This window comes from Protopterus annectens, chromosome 7.part0 (genome assembly GCF_019279795.1).
Source record: "Protopterus annectens isolate FY-2018-M chromosome 7.part0, PAN1.0, whole genome shotgun sequence".
NCBI classification, from domain to species: domain Eukaryota; kingdom Metazoa; phylum Chordata; order Ceratodontiformes; family Protopteridae; genus Protopterus; species Protopterus annectens.
Window position 1 is genome coordinate 638,750,395 of NC_056739.1, and position 17,778 is coordinate 638,768,172.

At 41.5% G+C, this 17,778-nt stretch overlaps 1 protein-coding gene across 3 annotated transcripts in view; it reads left to right on the forward strand.

The window, feature by feature from the left end:
* GABPB1 (GA binding protein transcription factor subunit beta 1) overlaps positions 1–17,778 on the forward strand; it is a 2,781,617-nt gene that overhangs the window by 2,356,527 nt on the left and 407,312 nt on the right. The window lies entirely within an intron of this gene.

Consider the following 17,778-nt stretch of genomic DNA (forward strand, 5'->3'; position numbering starts at 1 on the left):
TACTTTTCTGGTTTGTTCCATCTATTTGCATTTTAAAGTTTGTTCTGAGACCCTAGTCTTGCATTTTTATTATCAGTTGTGGGAATATTGTTTTTCTTGTGTTATTCTGCACGTCTATTTCCAAAATAATTACTTGTAAACGCTATCTGTTTATATTTTAAACCTTGCTGATCCATAGTCTTGTAGTTTAATTCAAGTTGTGGCAGAACTGTTTACTGCCTGTGAGACTTTGAACCTTAGGCATTTATTAATGCATTTTTTTGGTTTACTATGACTAATGTGAACATCAGTAAGTGAACATCCGATGCCCGAAATCACGGTTTCCAAGGGACAGGAAACCGAAGCAAAAGTGGTCGATCACAGGTAGTCGAGTGGCATAATGCACGCGACCTTTCGGCAAGCGACATGCCAAGACTGTGGAGGGAGGTCATGCTTCAGTGAGGAACAAGGAAGTAGCCCATTTCCTGTCTGTAGTGCAATCTCGGAGTTGGTATATTTAATGCGCAGGGGTGTGGGGGGTGCAGGGGGGCTAAATAGTAGAGGTAAGCTGAGTATGTCGAGTGGAAGACGGGAATGTCAAAAATGCCAAATATACATTTTCGTGTTTCCCATTTTCGACATTCCGGTCTTCCTCTGTTGTAAATTTCCCCATTATATTTCAGTGTTGTCACTGTTTGACCCCGACCCCTTTCGAACATACCATAGTAAACCCATTTTTTTCCATAAACAGTGTTACTAGCAAATTTTTACATTGTCTGGTACCTTAAACTGTAGTAGAAGTTTAATCGTGAGAGAATTTTCTCTGCTCCAGTTTGTGCTTCAGTGCTTTTATATTTTGCTTATCTTTTACCCGCTTAAAGTTGCATTCTATGTGTGCCCCATCCCCCACTTACACATTAAGCTAAAGTTTCTGAAAGAGCTCCAGTATTGCCTTTATTATTGTGTACTCACCTGATTTGCCTGTGGGCATACCTAGTTGTTGCTTTTTTCAGCTTGTGTATAAGCCTCGCTTTTGCATGAGTCTTGGCTCAGTTATTCAGAGCTAATTATCCTTCACAGGAAAAAACAAAATTAAGTATTATTTTGTGCTTGTATTGTTTTCTCAAATTGCATTCTCAAATATTTCTGTGCTCTTTATTGTTTTTCCTGCACTTACTTAGAGTTTTAATTTGCAGTTTTCCACTGCTGTAACGGCTGCTTTTCTGCAATTGTAGTACTTTAATTGCATTGTATCTGCTGTTTTCATTTCTATTAGGCATCTGTTTTTATGGTCACCTAACACTTGGTCCCCAAACCAGTCATTTTACATTAAGAGGGTTAAAGTCTGTGCTCTTGTGACAGGAGACGGCTGATTTCATCTATCTGAGCTGGGAGTTGCTGGTGGAAAGCTTATTGTGTGCTTACCTGATTGGCTTGTGGGCATCCCTACTTTAAAAACTTGTTTTTTTTTCTGCTTCTGTACAGGGCTCACATTTGCTTCACACAGCAGCAGTTAGTGCTGCCTTGTATACTCGCAATCATAGAAGTTGTACTTTCCTATAAAACTACTTTGAAATTTTCCACAGTCCTATGCTACTCAAGGAGCAACTAGTTTGCCCATTCAGCAGCATTGTCACATTTAGTTAGCTCTAGGTTACATTATTACAGCACTCAGAACTATTGCTGCTCAAACAGCAACTGGTTTACATGCTAGGCAGCATTGAAAGACAGGTTAGTTGTAGATTATACCAAGTAAGCACCCGTCCCTCATCTGGTTGCAAACACCATGCATTCTTTACTCTTGTAAAGCACATATTAAGGACCTGCAGCCATAGATAGGCAGTTACCTGTTGTCTCTGCATCTAGCCCGGTAGACATGGGCATCCAGATGCAGCAATTGCCTTATGTACATTAACAACCTGTTAATTCTGAAAGAGACAAATGCAGTATGTGAGAGATGTAGTTACACAATGTCACTGGAGGCAAAACTCACATACAGACACAAAAAATGCCAAACAGTTTGTCAGTGACACACACATAACACTTGCCGCACTTTCAAAAGGACCACACACATAGACCTACTTATGCGGAGGTTCTTACATGCAACTTACCCAAACTTCAAAGGCTTCTCAGACTCCGTCCTCAGAAATGCCGCATACACACAAACAACTCCTACCACAACACATAAAACTACATCTCATTGTGTCTCAGCTACCAAGTCCATAAGGAGTAACATCACACAACGCGATATATTGGTCACGTGAGACTCCAATGTAAGACATATTGATGTCCCTCTCACCAGGTTGGATAAGGAGAAGCTTATAGTTAGTTACCTGTCAAGGACCAGGATTGCCAGACCATGCAAACACTCAGGTCACTAAACCCCTAAGTACCAGTATGACTCAGTCATACTCCATGTGGGTGTAAATGACCTGAGATGTACCTTCCTGGACTATATGAAGAGAGACATGATTGAACTCTCAGAATATGTGTCACATACAGATATAACCCTAGCAATGAGCAGCATTCTACCATCTCAAAGGATAATGCCACAATATCAACAAAAAATTATTGACTTTAATAATTGGCTTAGCTACTGGTGTCTTTCTAAAGGGTCCAATATTTGTCAGCCTATGAGAACATGATTGATAGGCTACACTGCTTTGCCAGGGATAGTCTTCACCTGTTACCACTTGGATTTTGGATATTGGCCAAAACATTATCCTCCCCTATAGCCAGACAGACAAACCTGCCAACATAACAAAATTTACTCAGGATAAGCTAAAGGTATGACTACTCAGTGCTAGGAGTCTGAACAAGAAACTACACTCCATGAAGCACTCTTCACCCAGGAGAATGCTGACGTCTGTGCAGTTCCTGAAACAAGCAACATGACACACTGGCAATGCATGTCTGTAATGCCTTTCATATGTCTCGATCACCAACTGCACATGAAAAGGCAAAAGGTGGATGTTTATCCATCTACATAAAGGATAAGCACACCTCAAGGCTGGTCAAACAATATGACATGCTTGAGCTACTCCGTGTCAAACTAACCATAGGAAAAATCCATTACCATATCCTTAAATTTACCAGAAACAGACTGGAATAATATTGATTCAACAACATTAGTATGAAAATTATTCACAACATATATTCAGGGACAACAATTGCTTCAGATTGTAAAAATACTACCAGGGGACAGAACATACTAGACATTGTTTGTGTTCCTAAAGAAATTACTGTTACTTCAAGTCAGGTTTTACCACCATTGATGTGCAGTGATCATGGGGTTATAAAGGTTAATTTGTTGCTAGGTAATTCTGCCAAACTGAAATCTAAACCAATGCACATAAGGTTAATTGCAGATTATATGGAAGCAAAACAGTCACTATGTAAAACTAACTGGAATGAGGTGTTCAGTGGAAAAACTGCAGAAGGAATGTGGAACGATTTGAAAGAGAAATTGAGTGCAAAAAAATAAAAAAAACGGTAATAGGTTTCATCAGGCATCAGGATCTAGGCTTCTATAAGAACAAGGTATCTGATTAAGGTGAGAGACAAAAAAATATAACAAATGGAAGAGACGTCGAACTGCAACTTTGAAAACTGAAATAAACAAGCTGAACAAACAGATTAGGCATAGTGTGAGACAGGATCAAGAAAAAATTGGAAAAAAATGTATATAAAGATATTGAGCAAAATAGGAAACCTTTTATAGATACATAAAATGTGGAAGGAGTAAAAGACAAATTGATAAACTGTGTGCAGATTCTAAAATTTATTCTCAGACACAACAGATTATAGATATAGTTACAAAATTTTATGCAAAACAGTTTGGCTCCACAATAGGGGTGATAAGTTGTCCTATTAACACCCAGGTAACCCCAGATACTGGAATCAAATTAGATTATATTGAAAACGAACTGCGCAAACTGGATCCAAAGAAAGCACAGAGAGGAGACAGAATTAGTAGCATTGACCTGAGAACACTTCAGCAAGAACTTACATACCTATTATTCACTAGGTCATATAAATATGGGGAGATTCCTCAAGATTGGAGACACGCACTTATTAAACCTGTCTTTAAGGGAAAGGGAGTAGGACAAACCCAGAGTCATATAGACCCTCAAATCTACTTTCATGTTATGGAAAAATAATGAAGACGGTATATTGGATAATTCATTGTCAGAGCAGGATAGGTTGGGACTTAAAACCATATATCAGTATGCATATGTTGAAAACAGATCTATCACCACCTTTAACATGATGTTGTATAGCAATATAATAACAGCTATGAATGAAAAATTGTGCTGTGATGTAGTTTGTATAGATTTAACTTTAACATTTGACAGGGTCATACACAAAATACTGATCAATAAATTAGTACAACTAGGTATTGATGTACTCTAGATAAGCTGGATAGCTGCACGGATTACAAATAGGACATGACAAGTATCATACAGCAACTGGACAGGTGAAATCCTTGGTTACAGTCATTGTGTCCCACAGGGCTCCGTCCTAGGCCCTCACTTGTTTTGATTGTATCTTTCAGACCTAACTTTTTAATCTGAGGTGTTCTATAGTATATTTGAAGATGACCTGAAATTGTGTAAACTGATTACATGTGTTCTGTCTGGAAAATAACTTGACTAAATTGACCATTTGGGCACAGGAGAACAATATGTTGATAAATACATCAAAAACTAAGCATATGAGATTTGGGAGACATAAATTGAAAGGTGGATATTTAATACAGCACACAGCGATTGAAACTGTAGGACGTGGGTATATGGGTAGATTCAGCTCTGAATTTTTCTAATCATATCAACCAATAGCTTAATGATAGTTATAAAACTGTAGGTTGTATAAAAATATTTATAAAGTCTAGGAAATCAAAAATAATGAAGTAATTGTTTGTTAGTTACATTAGACCCATATTTGAGTATAGAATAACAATATGGAAACCCTATAAGAAAACAAGCATGAGTAAACTGGAAAGAGTACAGCAGAAATATAAGAGCATTCATGGATGTGAAAATTTAAGTTATTATGAAAGACTAAAATATCTGAACTTGTACAAGCTCTCTTACAGATGCCTAAGAGGAGATCTTATTCAGGTATATAGGGCATTTAGAGACAACTACCTCTGGGAATGTTTGGGGTTATCAAAAAGTACTAGAGACTCATCAAACAACCTATGTAGAAGATTCTATAGGAATGAGAAGTGTACTAACAAATCAGTTCTCTGGTAGAACAGCTGATGCATGGGACAGACTTCCAAATTACATTAAAGCAAGTACTAGTTTAGATATTTTTAAGAACAGCCTGGGCACTTATTATGGGAACAAGTGTTTTAGTATATTGGCAAGCTAGAAGGGCATTAATGCCTGTGCTTGAAATATTTGTATGTATGTATGTATATCCTTCTTAGCTTCAGGTACCCCACCATGAACCAGGAAACCCATATATTATACCTGAATTTACTAGAATCTCTTACCATTCAGACCAATACCATACTCATGGGCGATTTCAACTACCTCTCCATTACCTGGGAAGCATACATGACTACTAGCATGCAGACTCAAAGATTTCTAGACTTTGTCATTACAAATGCCCTGGAGCAGCTAGCCTCCTACTAGGGGTACAAATATCCTAGTCCTGGTACTCACAAACATGGGAAAATGTTGCACCCCCCCCAAGTCCGATGTCCTGACTGGTTATATCAGATCACAAAGCGGTCTCACTTGAATTAAATATAAAACTAGAGCCCACACCTTGCCCAAAAATCTTTAAGAACTTTTCTAAGGCAAAGTACCTCCTATTAAGTGACTGCATAGCTAGTTTCCCCCAAACCCAGAAAACATAGAACCCTATGTGGAGGTGTACACAAAAGCCCTGTACAACCATATAAACAAATGCATAGAAATAGTAGTATCAGACTGAAATAAGCCTAGGACAAAGTGCAAAAACAAACCATCCTGGCAGACCCCTGCTATAAATAGGTTGTGCAACAAAAGAAAATCCTGTTGAGAAGTAAGACAGAATGTGCACAACAGAGCAACAATTCCCTCATTAGTCGAAACAAGAAACTCAAGCAAATTTTTTGGCAAAAATAGCCTACCAAGCTAAGGATAACCATAAGGCATTTTTCAGTTATGTCTGCAATCTTAAGGGTGGAATTAGTTGTAGACAGCATCACCTGTACTCAGCCACAAGATACAGCAAATCTGCTGGCCAGTAAATTCAGCTCAAATTTCACCTCCCCATCGCTTCAGGTACCTCTCCAAGAAATACTGACCACCATTCCTCTACTAGTTATCACCAAAGAAAAGGTTGCCATTGCACTCTCTAAAGCTAAAAACATGGCTTCGAAGGGTCCCGACAATATCCAGGATAACTCTCAAATAGCTTGAAACAGGACCTATCAGGCCTCCTGGGATCTTTATTTAACCACAGCCTTGAGACTGGCTTTGTCCATGTGGAGTGGAGTACAGCAACAGTCATCTCTCTGCATAAAGAGGGACCATCAACAGACCCATACTTTTGACTAGTCTTATATGCAAGGCCATGGAAAGAATAATCAAGGACCTGATAAATAATGACGTAGGAAACTTCCAAACACTGGACCCGACCCAGTTCTACTTTGTCAAGGGCAGTCATGTCTGCTCAATCTGGTGGATTTCTCTGAGAAAGTCACAAAGGCCATGGATGAAGGTAAAACAGTGCATACAGCCTACCTTGGCCTGGCTAAGGCATTTGATACAATTCCCCACTCAGGTATTGTAGATAAACTCACAAAACTGGGCATAAATCCCTACATTACTAGGTAGACAGCAAGATGGCTGGACAGGACACATGTTGTTAGAGTGAGTGAATCCAGATCCAGCAAAAGGTCAGTTAATAGTGGTGTGCTACAGGGCTCAGTGCTGGGACCTCTCCTGTTCGAAATATACTTCTCTGAAGTCAAGGCTAAAGCAGAAGGCCTTTGGCTGACTAAGTTTGCTGACTACTACAGTTTGAGGGCAATTGTTAAATCTGTCTGACTCAGACAAATGATTGGTGCTAGAGCCGTGGCCTAAAACTGAATGCAAAAAATGTGTAAGCATACCTTTTGGGAAGTCAAATACCCCTGCAAATTACAACATTAATAGCACATCCCTAAGAGTGGACTCAGGGGTGAGAGAGCTAGGTGCACAGATAGCTTGGTCTTTGAACACCATCTGTCCACAGTGGTGAGGAAGTCCTTCTATATGGCACAGCTTATAAGTAAAGGCATGGCATCCAGAGCCAAGGAAGTTACAGTCACACTGTACTTGGCCCTTGTCAGACCAGTAATCGAGTACAGTCCCCCTTTTGGCATGACTTGACCAGGTACTTGCAACAACTGGAGTGGCCTCGGAAGTTCCTTTGAAAAACAAATATACAGGATGTAAATAACATGTCCTATGCAGACCGACTAAAAGCCTATCCCTTTACTCTCTCTCTTACCAACTACTAAGGGGGATCTATGGCTAACCTACAAGGGACTCACAATACAGCCCTGATGGAACTGTTACACATTCTCAAGACAAACTGCACATGGATGACCCAATTTAGGGATCTAAACCTGGTCTGTGACATTAACAAAACATCCGGGTGAGGCAGATTGCTTGTCTCAGAGATTACCACTTCTCTGGAACAAGCTTCCTGTTGACCTAAAGCAGAGTCTTTCCCTGACCCTGTTCAAATGTAGGTTGGATCAATGGATGGGGAATCATAAATTCAATCCTGGGGTAACAACCGTGTTCATTATTTATTTAATTTATTGACATTTGATTACCAGGAAAGTCCAACTAGGTAGAAGCCCATTTTCAGAGGAGGCTTGGGGAGAAAAGCTACAAATTATTACAAAACATTTTAAAAAGTTAAAATGTACCACTGCTTTTTCAAGAACAAAACAACCGTAATTAACCTAATAAATATTTCAATTTTAGCACACCATTAATACTGACATTTTCATTAATCCCCAGATATTTAGTGGCATTTAGTCTGAATTAGTCTCAGCAAATAGTCAATGATTGTTGCTGAACATTTGTACATTTGTGAGCTCAAATGGCAGCTCAGCTCAGCTTTTAACTTTTTTATAAATACACATTTATATATTGTGTAGGTAAGTATTTGGTGGTATACATCTTTAAATTTTAATTGATGTATTTAATTGGTATATTGTTAATTATGTGATTATATAAGGGTTGGGTTGTACTAGTTGATTTGTTCTGAAGAAGTCCCTAATACTGAGGGATGAAAGTGCTCAACTGATTTTATTGTTTGCAATAAAAGTTGGTTTTGTAGTACTGCAGCTGGTGTTCCATCCATTTGGTTACTTAGTTCTCTGTGGTCAATATTGTAGAATTATGCATACTTGTTTTTTTTGGAGAGGATTTATGGACAAAGGCAGTCTGTAAAATACTCAAAGACAGCATAGGCAAAAGCCTAAGCCATCCTGTACCCCTTAGGGATTGAAAATCAGGTAAAATTTGGGTAATAATGGCTAGGTTGTTAAGCTATTAAGCAATCTCCTAAAAACCTATGTATAATCTAAGCAACATTACATAGATGACTCAATTCCTGCCTTCCCTTATAGGTTCATAGGTAGGTACTAGGATATCGGCCCAAGGGCCTAAGTAAGCCTAGCCAATAAGGTTCCCTGGCTTAGCCACCCAAGAAAGTTAATTTCCTGTGCCCCTGTCGCGCAGAGCCACAGAAGGGATCTCCAGGGGTATTTCCTATTTCTCATCCACACATCAAGATTTTTCTTGAAGAGAGCTAATGAGGAATTTTGCTTGACATAGATGGGTACCTTGTTCCAGAGTATAGAAGGTCTCTGGGACAGGAATCTATCCCTTCAGCATGTCCTGTTTATTGTGGTGACAAGGTTTCGGTCCCTAGAGCATGTAGCTCGGAGGGATTGGGATTTCTTTAGGCGAAGCATGTCCAGCAGCTCTGGGTTTAACATAGCTTTATATGTTAGGCAGAGATCTCCTCTGAGTAGGCGATATGCTACAGAGTAAAGCTGGAGTTTTTTGAGACGGTCAGTGTAGGGCATCTTTTTGAGGCCAGTAGTCCTCTTTGTGAGGTACTTCTGTGGCCTTTCCAGCTGCTGCAGATGTCTTGTGAGGTACATTCCAAAAGGGGCGTTGTACTCTATATTGAGTCTAATGAGTGCCGAGTAGAGGGGAACAATGACCTCTTTTTTCCTGGATGAGAACCCGTTTGTGATGAGGTGTGCCACATAGAAGGATTTCCTGACTACTGTGGCGATGTGATTATCAAATGAGCGACTACTGTCCACCTGGGTCCCAAGGTCTCTTATCACACATTCGGCATTAAGTAGACTGCCGTTTATGTGGTAGTTCATGGGTACAGAGTTTTTACCAAAGGGAATGACAATGCACTTTTTGGCATTGAGCTTGAGGCCATGCCTCTGACACCAGGCATTTATCTCAGTGAGGCCCTTCTGTAGGATGTCCACATCATTTGGGGACTTGACTATGGCTCCTAGTTTGCAGTCATCTGCAAACTTCATTAGCCAGAGGCCTTCTGTGTTAGCCTGTACTTCAGAGAAGTAGATACCAAACAGGAGAGGTCCCAGGACTGAACCCTGTGGTATTCCACTTGTCACTGGTTTGAAGTAAGATTTGGAGTCTGCAACTTTTACAGTGTGGGTTCTGTTAGTGAGCCAGTTGGCAACCCATCTTATGATGTAGGTATTTATACCTAGTTTAGTGAGTTTAGCTATAATTCCAGAATGGGGGATGGTGTCGAAAGCCTTGGTGAGGTCAAGATAGGCTGTGTAAACCACCTTACCCTCGTCTACGGCTTTGGTAACTGCCTTAAAGAAGTTAATCAGGTTCAGAAGGCATGATCTGCCTTTCACAAACCTGAACTGGGTGGGGTCCAGAGTTTGATGGTTACCAATATCTTTGTTTGATTTCCAAGATGATACGTTCCATGGCCTTGCAGACCAGGCTCATCAGGCTAATAGGGCATTAATTCCCAGGATCACTGGTGGCTCCTCCTTTGTGGAGTGGGATAACTGTTGCTGTGTGCCACTCAGTGGGCACAAAGCCTGACGTGAGACTATGATTAAACATGGTGCTTAGGTAGGGAGCCAGTTCGTTTTGAAGTTCATGTAGAACGCAGCCTGGGATGTTGTATGGTCCCATGGATGCTGTGTTTTTGGTTTTAGAGAGTGCAGCTTTTATCTGTATAGATGTGATTACAGGGATGCTGCATTCTTCCTGTATAGATATGGGCCCTTTAGGGGGTTGAGAGGGGGGTAAAGTTAGCACTGAACCTGTCTGCCAGGATGTTGGCAATATCAGTTGGTTCTGAAAATTTCGTGCCATTGTGCTGTAACTCAGACCAGATATGGGTGTTGCCATTGAGATTCTTGACATAGCTATTGAATGCTTTGTGGTTGCCCTTAGAATCAGTGGTGATTTTGTTTTCGTAGCTAGCTTTGGAGAATCTGATAAGGGATCTCAGCTTCTTACTGGGGCTGACAAGAGAGCTCCTCCACTCATGGAATTTTACTCTCTTTTGCAACAGTTTCTTCCTTCTGTTGTAGAGTTTGTTTATGGCAGGGGACCACCAAATTAACAGCTTCTTGGTTTTGTGTGGGATAGTACGAGCCATGCTCTCATGTAAGTGCTTATAGAGTGCATTTGTGTAGGATTCAGCAGTCGTTACTGTATTGTCCATCTGCATGTGTGTCATGAAGTTGTCACATCTGTCTTAAGCATGAAGTTGGCTTTGGAGAAATGTTTTACCATGGTTTCCTTAATGGTGGGTGGGGGCGGGATGTGGATATCTAGGGTGATTAGCTCATATTAGCTTATGGTTGGATCTGACCAACGAGGAGTTGACTTCAGGTGTGGAACACCAGTCACTCATGTTGGTAATGACTAGGTCTAGGATATTGTTGTCCCTGGTGGGGGTGTGGATAAGCTGATCCAAGGCATTGGAATTTATGAATTCCAGAAAGCGTTGAGCGAAGGAGTTGGTACATGAGTAGTTTTCCCAGTTAATGGTGGGGTAGTTGAAATTGTCCATTATAAGGGTGTTTGGTTGAACCCTAAGATTTTCCAGTATATCAAGAAAAGAGGAGTGGGAATCCTGGGGCATGGTGGGGGATCAGTAGCAAGCTACAATTTGGATTGTAGTTTTGCCCAGAGTTAGTTGAACTTGGATAACCTCGGATGCATTATGCTGCGCAACTAGCCTGGAGGTGTGGATATCCTTAATGAATATGGACACACCTCCGCCTTTGGTTTTCTGGTCCAGGTTAAATGGCTAAAAAGTGTGGTATGAGTTATAGCCTGGTAATGCAGGGGTGCTCCCTAGAGCCTTGAACCAGGTCTCAGTCACTGCACAGATATCGATGTTCTCCATTTTAAGGAGTGCCTCGAGTGACCTCATTCCTTCTCCAAAACATTTTTATGCATGTATTGTTCCAACAATTTCCTTTTTTTTCCATGTAATTTATTATTACACCTTTCTAAGGATCCCACTTTCTGTTCTTTTATCTCGGTTACAGTATTCACCACGTCAAGTAAATGTGGTTTCGATTTTGATTTCCATTTTCTTGTAATTGCTTTTTTGGCAGTCACCAGAATAAAACTTAACAAGGCCTTATTGTGTCTGTGCAATTCAGATTCTTGTCTCCTATTTAAAAAAAAAACATTTCCTTAACTCATTTGCTCACCCTGCATTCCTGACAGAGAACTCTGTAGGGAATTTTTAAAGTCTGCCATCTCATTACTTCCCAAAACATATGTTCCCTGTTACCTCTTTCTTCCCCATCACACCTGCAATATTTGCAATCTAGCTAAGGAAAAAATTTTTGACGTCTGCTTTGAGTATAAAAGTATGTATACAAACACTTCTAGGAAAAATCCTAAACTTCTAGACTTTGTTACATATTCCAGAGCCATACATATGTCCTCCCATTGTTTGTTTATGAATTACTTATCTAATCTTTCTTCACAATCGTTTCTGACCTCTTCTGATTGATTCCTATAGTTATTGTGCAATATTTTATATGCCGTACTAATTATCCCCCTTTTAACAGCAGCTTCTGTTCTAGATTTAGTTAAAAACTCTGGCATTTAGGATTCCCCATCTATATTCTGATAAGTCTCTGATAAGGAAGACAAATATTATAGGTTCATATGTTCATAGGTAGGTACTAGGCTATTGGCCCTAGGGCCTATATAAGCCTAGACAAAAGGTACCCTGGCTTTTGCCACCCAAGAAAATTATTTTCCTGTGCCACTGTCGAGCGGAGCCAAAGAAGTGATCCCCAGGGTGAATTTCCTATCTCCTATCCAATCATCAAGATTTTTCTTGAAGAGTGCTAATGAGGAGCTTTGTTTGATATAGATAGGTAGTTTGTTCCAGAGTATGGGAAGTCTCTGGGACAGGAATCTATCCCTCCAGCATGTTCTGTTTATTGTGGTGACAAGGTTTAGGTCCCTAGAGCGTGTAGCTCAGAGGGATTGGAATTTCTTTAAGTGGAGCATGTCCAAAAGCTCTGGGTTTGACATAGCTTTGTGTGTTAGGCAGAGATCGCTTCTGAGTAGGCGATATGCGACAGAGTAAAGCTGCAGTTTTTTGGGACTGTCTGCGTAGGGCATCTGTTTGAGGCAGGTAATCCTCTTTCTGAGGTATTTCTGTGGCCTTTCCAGTTGTTGTAGATGTCTTGTGAGGTACATACCAAAAGGGGTGTTGTACTCTATAATGGGTCTAATGAGTGACAAGTAGAGGGGAACAATGACCTCTTTTTTCCTGGATGAGAAACCTTTTGTGATATGGTGTGCCATGTAGAAGGATTCCTGACTACTGTGGCAATGTGTTTATCAAAGGAGAGACTACTGTCCACCTGTGTCCCAAGGTCTCTTATCACACTTTCAGTGTTAAGTAGACTACTGCCTATGTGATAGTTCATTGGTACAGAGTTTTTACCAAAAGGGATGACAATGCACTTTTTGGCATTGAGCTTGAGGCCATGGCTTTGACACCAGGCATCTGTCTCAATGAGGCCCTTTTGTAGGATGTCCACATCTTTTGGAGTTTTGATTATGGCTCCTAGTTTGCAGTCATCTGCGAACTTTGTTAGCCAAAGACCTTCTGTGTTAGCCTGTACGTCAGAGAAGTAGATACCAAACAGGAGAGGACCCTGTGGTACTCCACTTGTCACTGGTCCGAAGTTGGATTTGGAGTCTGCTACTTTCACAGTGTGGGTTCTGTCAGTGAGCCAGTTGGCAGCCCATCTTGTGACATAGGGATTTATACCTTGTTTAGTGAGTTTATAATTCCAGAGTGGGGAATGGTGTCAAAAGCCTTGGCGAGATCTAGATAGGCTGTGTGAACCACCTTACCCTCATCTACGGCTTTAGTGACCACTTCAAAGACGTCGATCAGGTTTAGGAGACATGAACTGCCTTTTACAAACCCAAACTGGGTGGGGTCCTGAGTTTGGAGATTACCAATGTCATTGTTTATAAGTTCCATGATGATACGTTCCATAGCCTTGCAGACCAGGCTCGTCAGGCTAATGGGGCGGTAGTTTCCGGGGTCCTTGGTGGCTCCCCCTTTGTAGAGTGGTATAACCGTCGCTGTGCACCATTCAGTGGGCACATAGCCTGAGGTGAGGCTATGATTGAACATGTTACTTAGGTGGGGTGCCAGTTTGTTCTGTAGTTCATGTAGAATGCTGCCTGGGATGTTGTCAGGTCCCATGGGTGCTGTATTCTTGGCTTTGGAGAGTATGTTTTTTACCTGTGGAGCTGTGATTACTAGTTTAAACACACAAAGTGAATGGAATATGAAAGTAGTGAGGAAACTTGCCTTTTACACCAGATGGATCGCACAGCGCAATGCAAGCAGGGGCTTTTTCTGTAGGAGTTATGCAGGTGGGAGCATGATTTCCAGGTAAGTATCTTCTAAGAGGTATTTACCTCTCACAGCAGTGGGTTTCCACTCTGAGAAGTGTGGAAATCCTTTTACCATGAGATTGTTCATCAAAAGAAGATAAAAAATGTATTATTTCAGTTTTCCTTGGATACTTCAATTGCACTTAGAATTAAGCCACAAGTGATCTTATTTATTTTTACATTTAAACTATTATGTTTGATCTGATGTTTCCCTTTTCATTTGTTCCTCAACTGTTGGGTCTCGGATCTGACATTGGATCCAGCTTGACCGCATTTACTAGACTCTTGGATCCAACTCTCGAGCTCCTCCCTTTACCCATAATGCCCTGGTCACCGTACTTCATATCTCGTTTGCCTCCTTATCTCAACAGATGCAGATCTTTCTTGCAGAACTTTGGGATGTATTTTAATTACTGTGAATATAATTTTTCTTTGAAACCTTTTTGTAGCCTTTTCTTTATTAGTCACCTCTTCCTCCCTTATCTTAGTTTTTTTTTTTAGATTTCTGTCACATTAAGGTTATAATTTATTTTTCCTTCTATTCTACCTTCAGAAGTCTCAGTACCATTTTTGGTACTTCTCTCTTTTTTCTTTCTACCCTTTGGGGGTAATTCCTTACCCCTGCCATTGTTGGTTTGTTTGTGTCTTTCGGCTTTTCCCAGTTAGGGGTCGCCACAGCGGAACTCCGGTCTGCTAATGATTGGTAGTTGATTTTTACGTGTCGAGTTACCAGCCCTGACACACAACCTTCAATGAAGGCATGCCCATTCATGCATATCTCCATGCAGAAGACGCTCTAGCTGAGAATCGAACCGGACATCATCTTACTGTGAGGCGACAACGCTACCACAGCACCACCACCGCGTAGTTTTCAAAATAAATCTGAACTCTCTCTTTCTTTTTTTGTGATTATGGCTAACAAACCCACTGGGTTTAAGAAACACACTTTTTTCTGAGCACAAGATCCCTATTTCTGATGCCCACAGTGAGTGCTTTTATTGTCTAGGTGCTGCCCTTTAACTACTGAGTGCTCCATATGTGCTGGATTTAATTCTAGGGCCCTTAGTCACCGACACAGCAAACTGGTTCTAAAGGACTTGTCACCATCCTCCTCCTCTTCTTCTTTTCCAGAGTCTCAGACCCCCGCAAAAACTCCTAAGGCCTTTTCAGCAGCAAGAAAATCTAGGAAGCAATCTTCAACCTACTCTCCCAAATCGGCTTCTACTTCAGAGCCTCCTGCCAAAGTTCAGAAGAAGTCGAATCTAGCACCCTAGGATATGACGCACAGTCCAAGTCTCCTAGGACCTGATCCTCAGGAAACTCTCTAGAACCTGTCTCCACTCAACTCCATTCTCCTTTCCTACAAGAGACCCTGAGGAGAGAGTGTCTGCCCCAATCCACCATTTCCTTCATCAGGTCTTTCTGGAGCATTTCTGAAGCTGAAATAGGATGATGAAGTTCCTCAGAGCTCAAATTCAGATGGGGGTTTATCCCATCTCCGTCTCCCATCGATCCATGAGCCTTCCTTCTGTTTCCCACACTTCGATTTTTCCTTCTCCAATCCAACCAGCATTTTTGGAACCTTCAGATCCGAGGACCCCAAGTGTTTTGGTATCAGATCCGAAGACAGCTATGTCTTTGACTCTGACTGCATTCTTGACCTTTCTGGAACCAATTCCCGTGGACCAGTATAAGTCTCAGAGCAGAAACATCAGTGCCAGGACCAGAGGGCTTGGTTTGACTCTTGAAGTCGTCATAGCTGTTCTTGCCTCTAAGGGCTTCGTTGTTGGACAGCTCAGGTCTGACTCCCCCTTCAAGGCAGAGATCGAGGCAGGGTCAGGACATGGGGAGCCTTAGCAGCAACGCAGCCAGCTATGGCTTCTCCTGATCCTTCTGCCTTTGAGGTGGTACAGAGAGTCTTCTCTCATCTGAGAGATATGACTTCTCTTTCTTCTTCAGATCCTACAGCCCTGCCACCATCAGGTCTATCAACAGAGAGTCTAGGGCATTGGACAGATTTGGGAAATGCATTTATGCCTCAGCGAACTTTGCCTTATGGTCATTGAACTAGTTGGCATGTTTCACTAGTCTGCTAAGGGATTTGAGTAAAGAGCTTTCCAAATCTCTTTCAGAGTCCATGTCTGCAGAGGACTACAAGAATCTTTCTTCCCAACTGGCCACTCTTCTATCCATCTCTATTCCATAATTAATTTCCCATGCAGCTGAGGGTACCTCACAGGCAACGGGTTCAGGCTTAGCCATCAGAAGATATGCCTGGATGTGCATATGTGACTTTGCAGAGTCCTTCAAGTCTTCTTTCATCAATGGTCTTTTTCATGGATCATCCTTATTTGGCCCCACTGTCAAGGAAATACATTACTGGAGTGAGCAGGATGGAAAGACCTTGTCTGCCGTAGGGATCTGTTTCTCTACCCACTCAGAGGTCTTTTTCCAGAAATCAGTGAGCAGGTAGGAAAATGTAGTTCTCTAAGTCCCAAGACTCACAAGGGGATACCCCCCCCCCCCACCCAGGACAGACAAAGAGTTCTAATGGAAGATGCCATTCAGGGTTTCCAAGACTCATTCTCAAATAACTTCTTTCAGCAGTCCTGATAGGTTGCCCAACTGCTCGTCTCTGGAGGCAGTAAAGGGTGCTTGTCTCTGCACCCAGATGCATGTGCATCAAACATAAAAGATACTTGAATGCAGAAAATCATATCCAGAGGTTACTTCATACCATTTTCACAAATTCCACTATACAAAGCAGTACCAACAGCATGACAAACTGCATAAAATGAAAATGTAGATTCACAAATTCCTCTGAACAAAAGAAAAAAGCTCCCTGACTTTCCACCCAATCAGAGGGAGGCATCAGCTGTAGAAGTTCAAAAGCTGCCAGACAAAAGAATCATCCAAGAGGTCCCACCAGACCAGAGAGGGTTCGGAACCTACTCAATATTCTTTATAGTGCCAAAAAAAAAAAAGAAGGGTTCTGAGACCAGTTCTGGACCTCAGCAATCTGAATCAATTTGTAAAAAAGTTAAAGTTCCGAATGGGCCCGGTTCAGTCCATTCTGCCATTTCTGCTCTAGGACGATTGGATGTGCTCTGTCTATCATTAGGGTGGGTACTATCATGTGACGATGAACAGATGATCCAGAAGATTTCTGTGCTTTCGACTGGAGTCCAGACATTCTTAGTTCAGGCCTTGCCCTTTGGTCTCACCACAACCCCCAGGGTGTTTACCAAATGCATGGCAGTGGTAGCAACTCACTTAAGACTGCTAGGATTCCAAGTCTTTCCAGATCTAAACAACTGGCTTCTCAATGCCTTGACAAGGCATCTTCTCCAGAAATCCAGGGGACTACGTGCTCCAGTTTTGTCAATCCCTAGGCATCTCAATCAACCTTTGCAAGTCACATCTTCAACCTTTTCAGGAGTTCATAAGTAGTCATTGGGAACACAGTTGGTCAGATAGCCTTCCTCCCAATGAACAGACTACAGACCATTAGGTGTCAAGGGGAACAAGTTATCTCATATCCTTCTCCCCCCACCAGACTGATTCTTCAGACATTAGGGTCAGTAGCAGCAGCCATAATCTTGGTTCCTATGACCCATTTTTATATGTGACTTCTTCAATGGACTCTAGTTGTTCAGTGGTCTTCACCAGTCAAGCTTACTCAAGTATGTAAAGACCACCTGCGTTGTTGGATTCAGTCAGACACAGTTTTTCAAGACTACCCTTTTGTTCTTCCACCTCCAGTAGCCATAGTTACCATGGACCTCAGCTGTGGGGAGGACATTTCATGGGAAGGACAGTC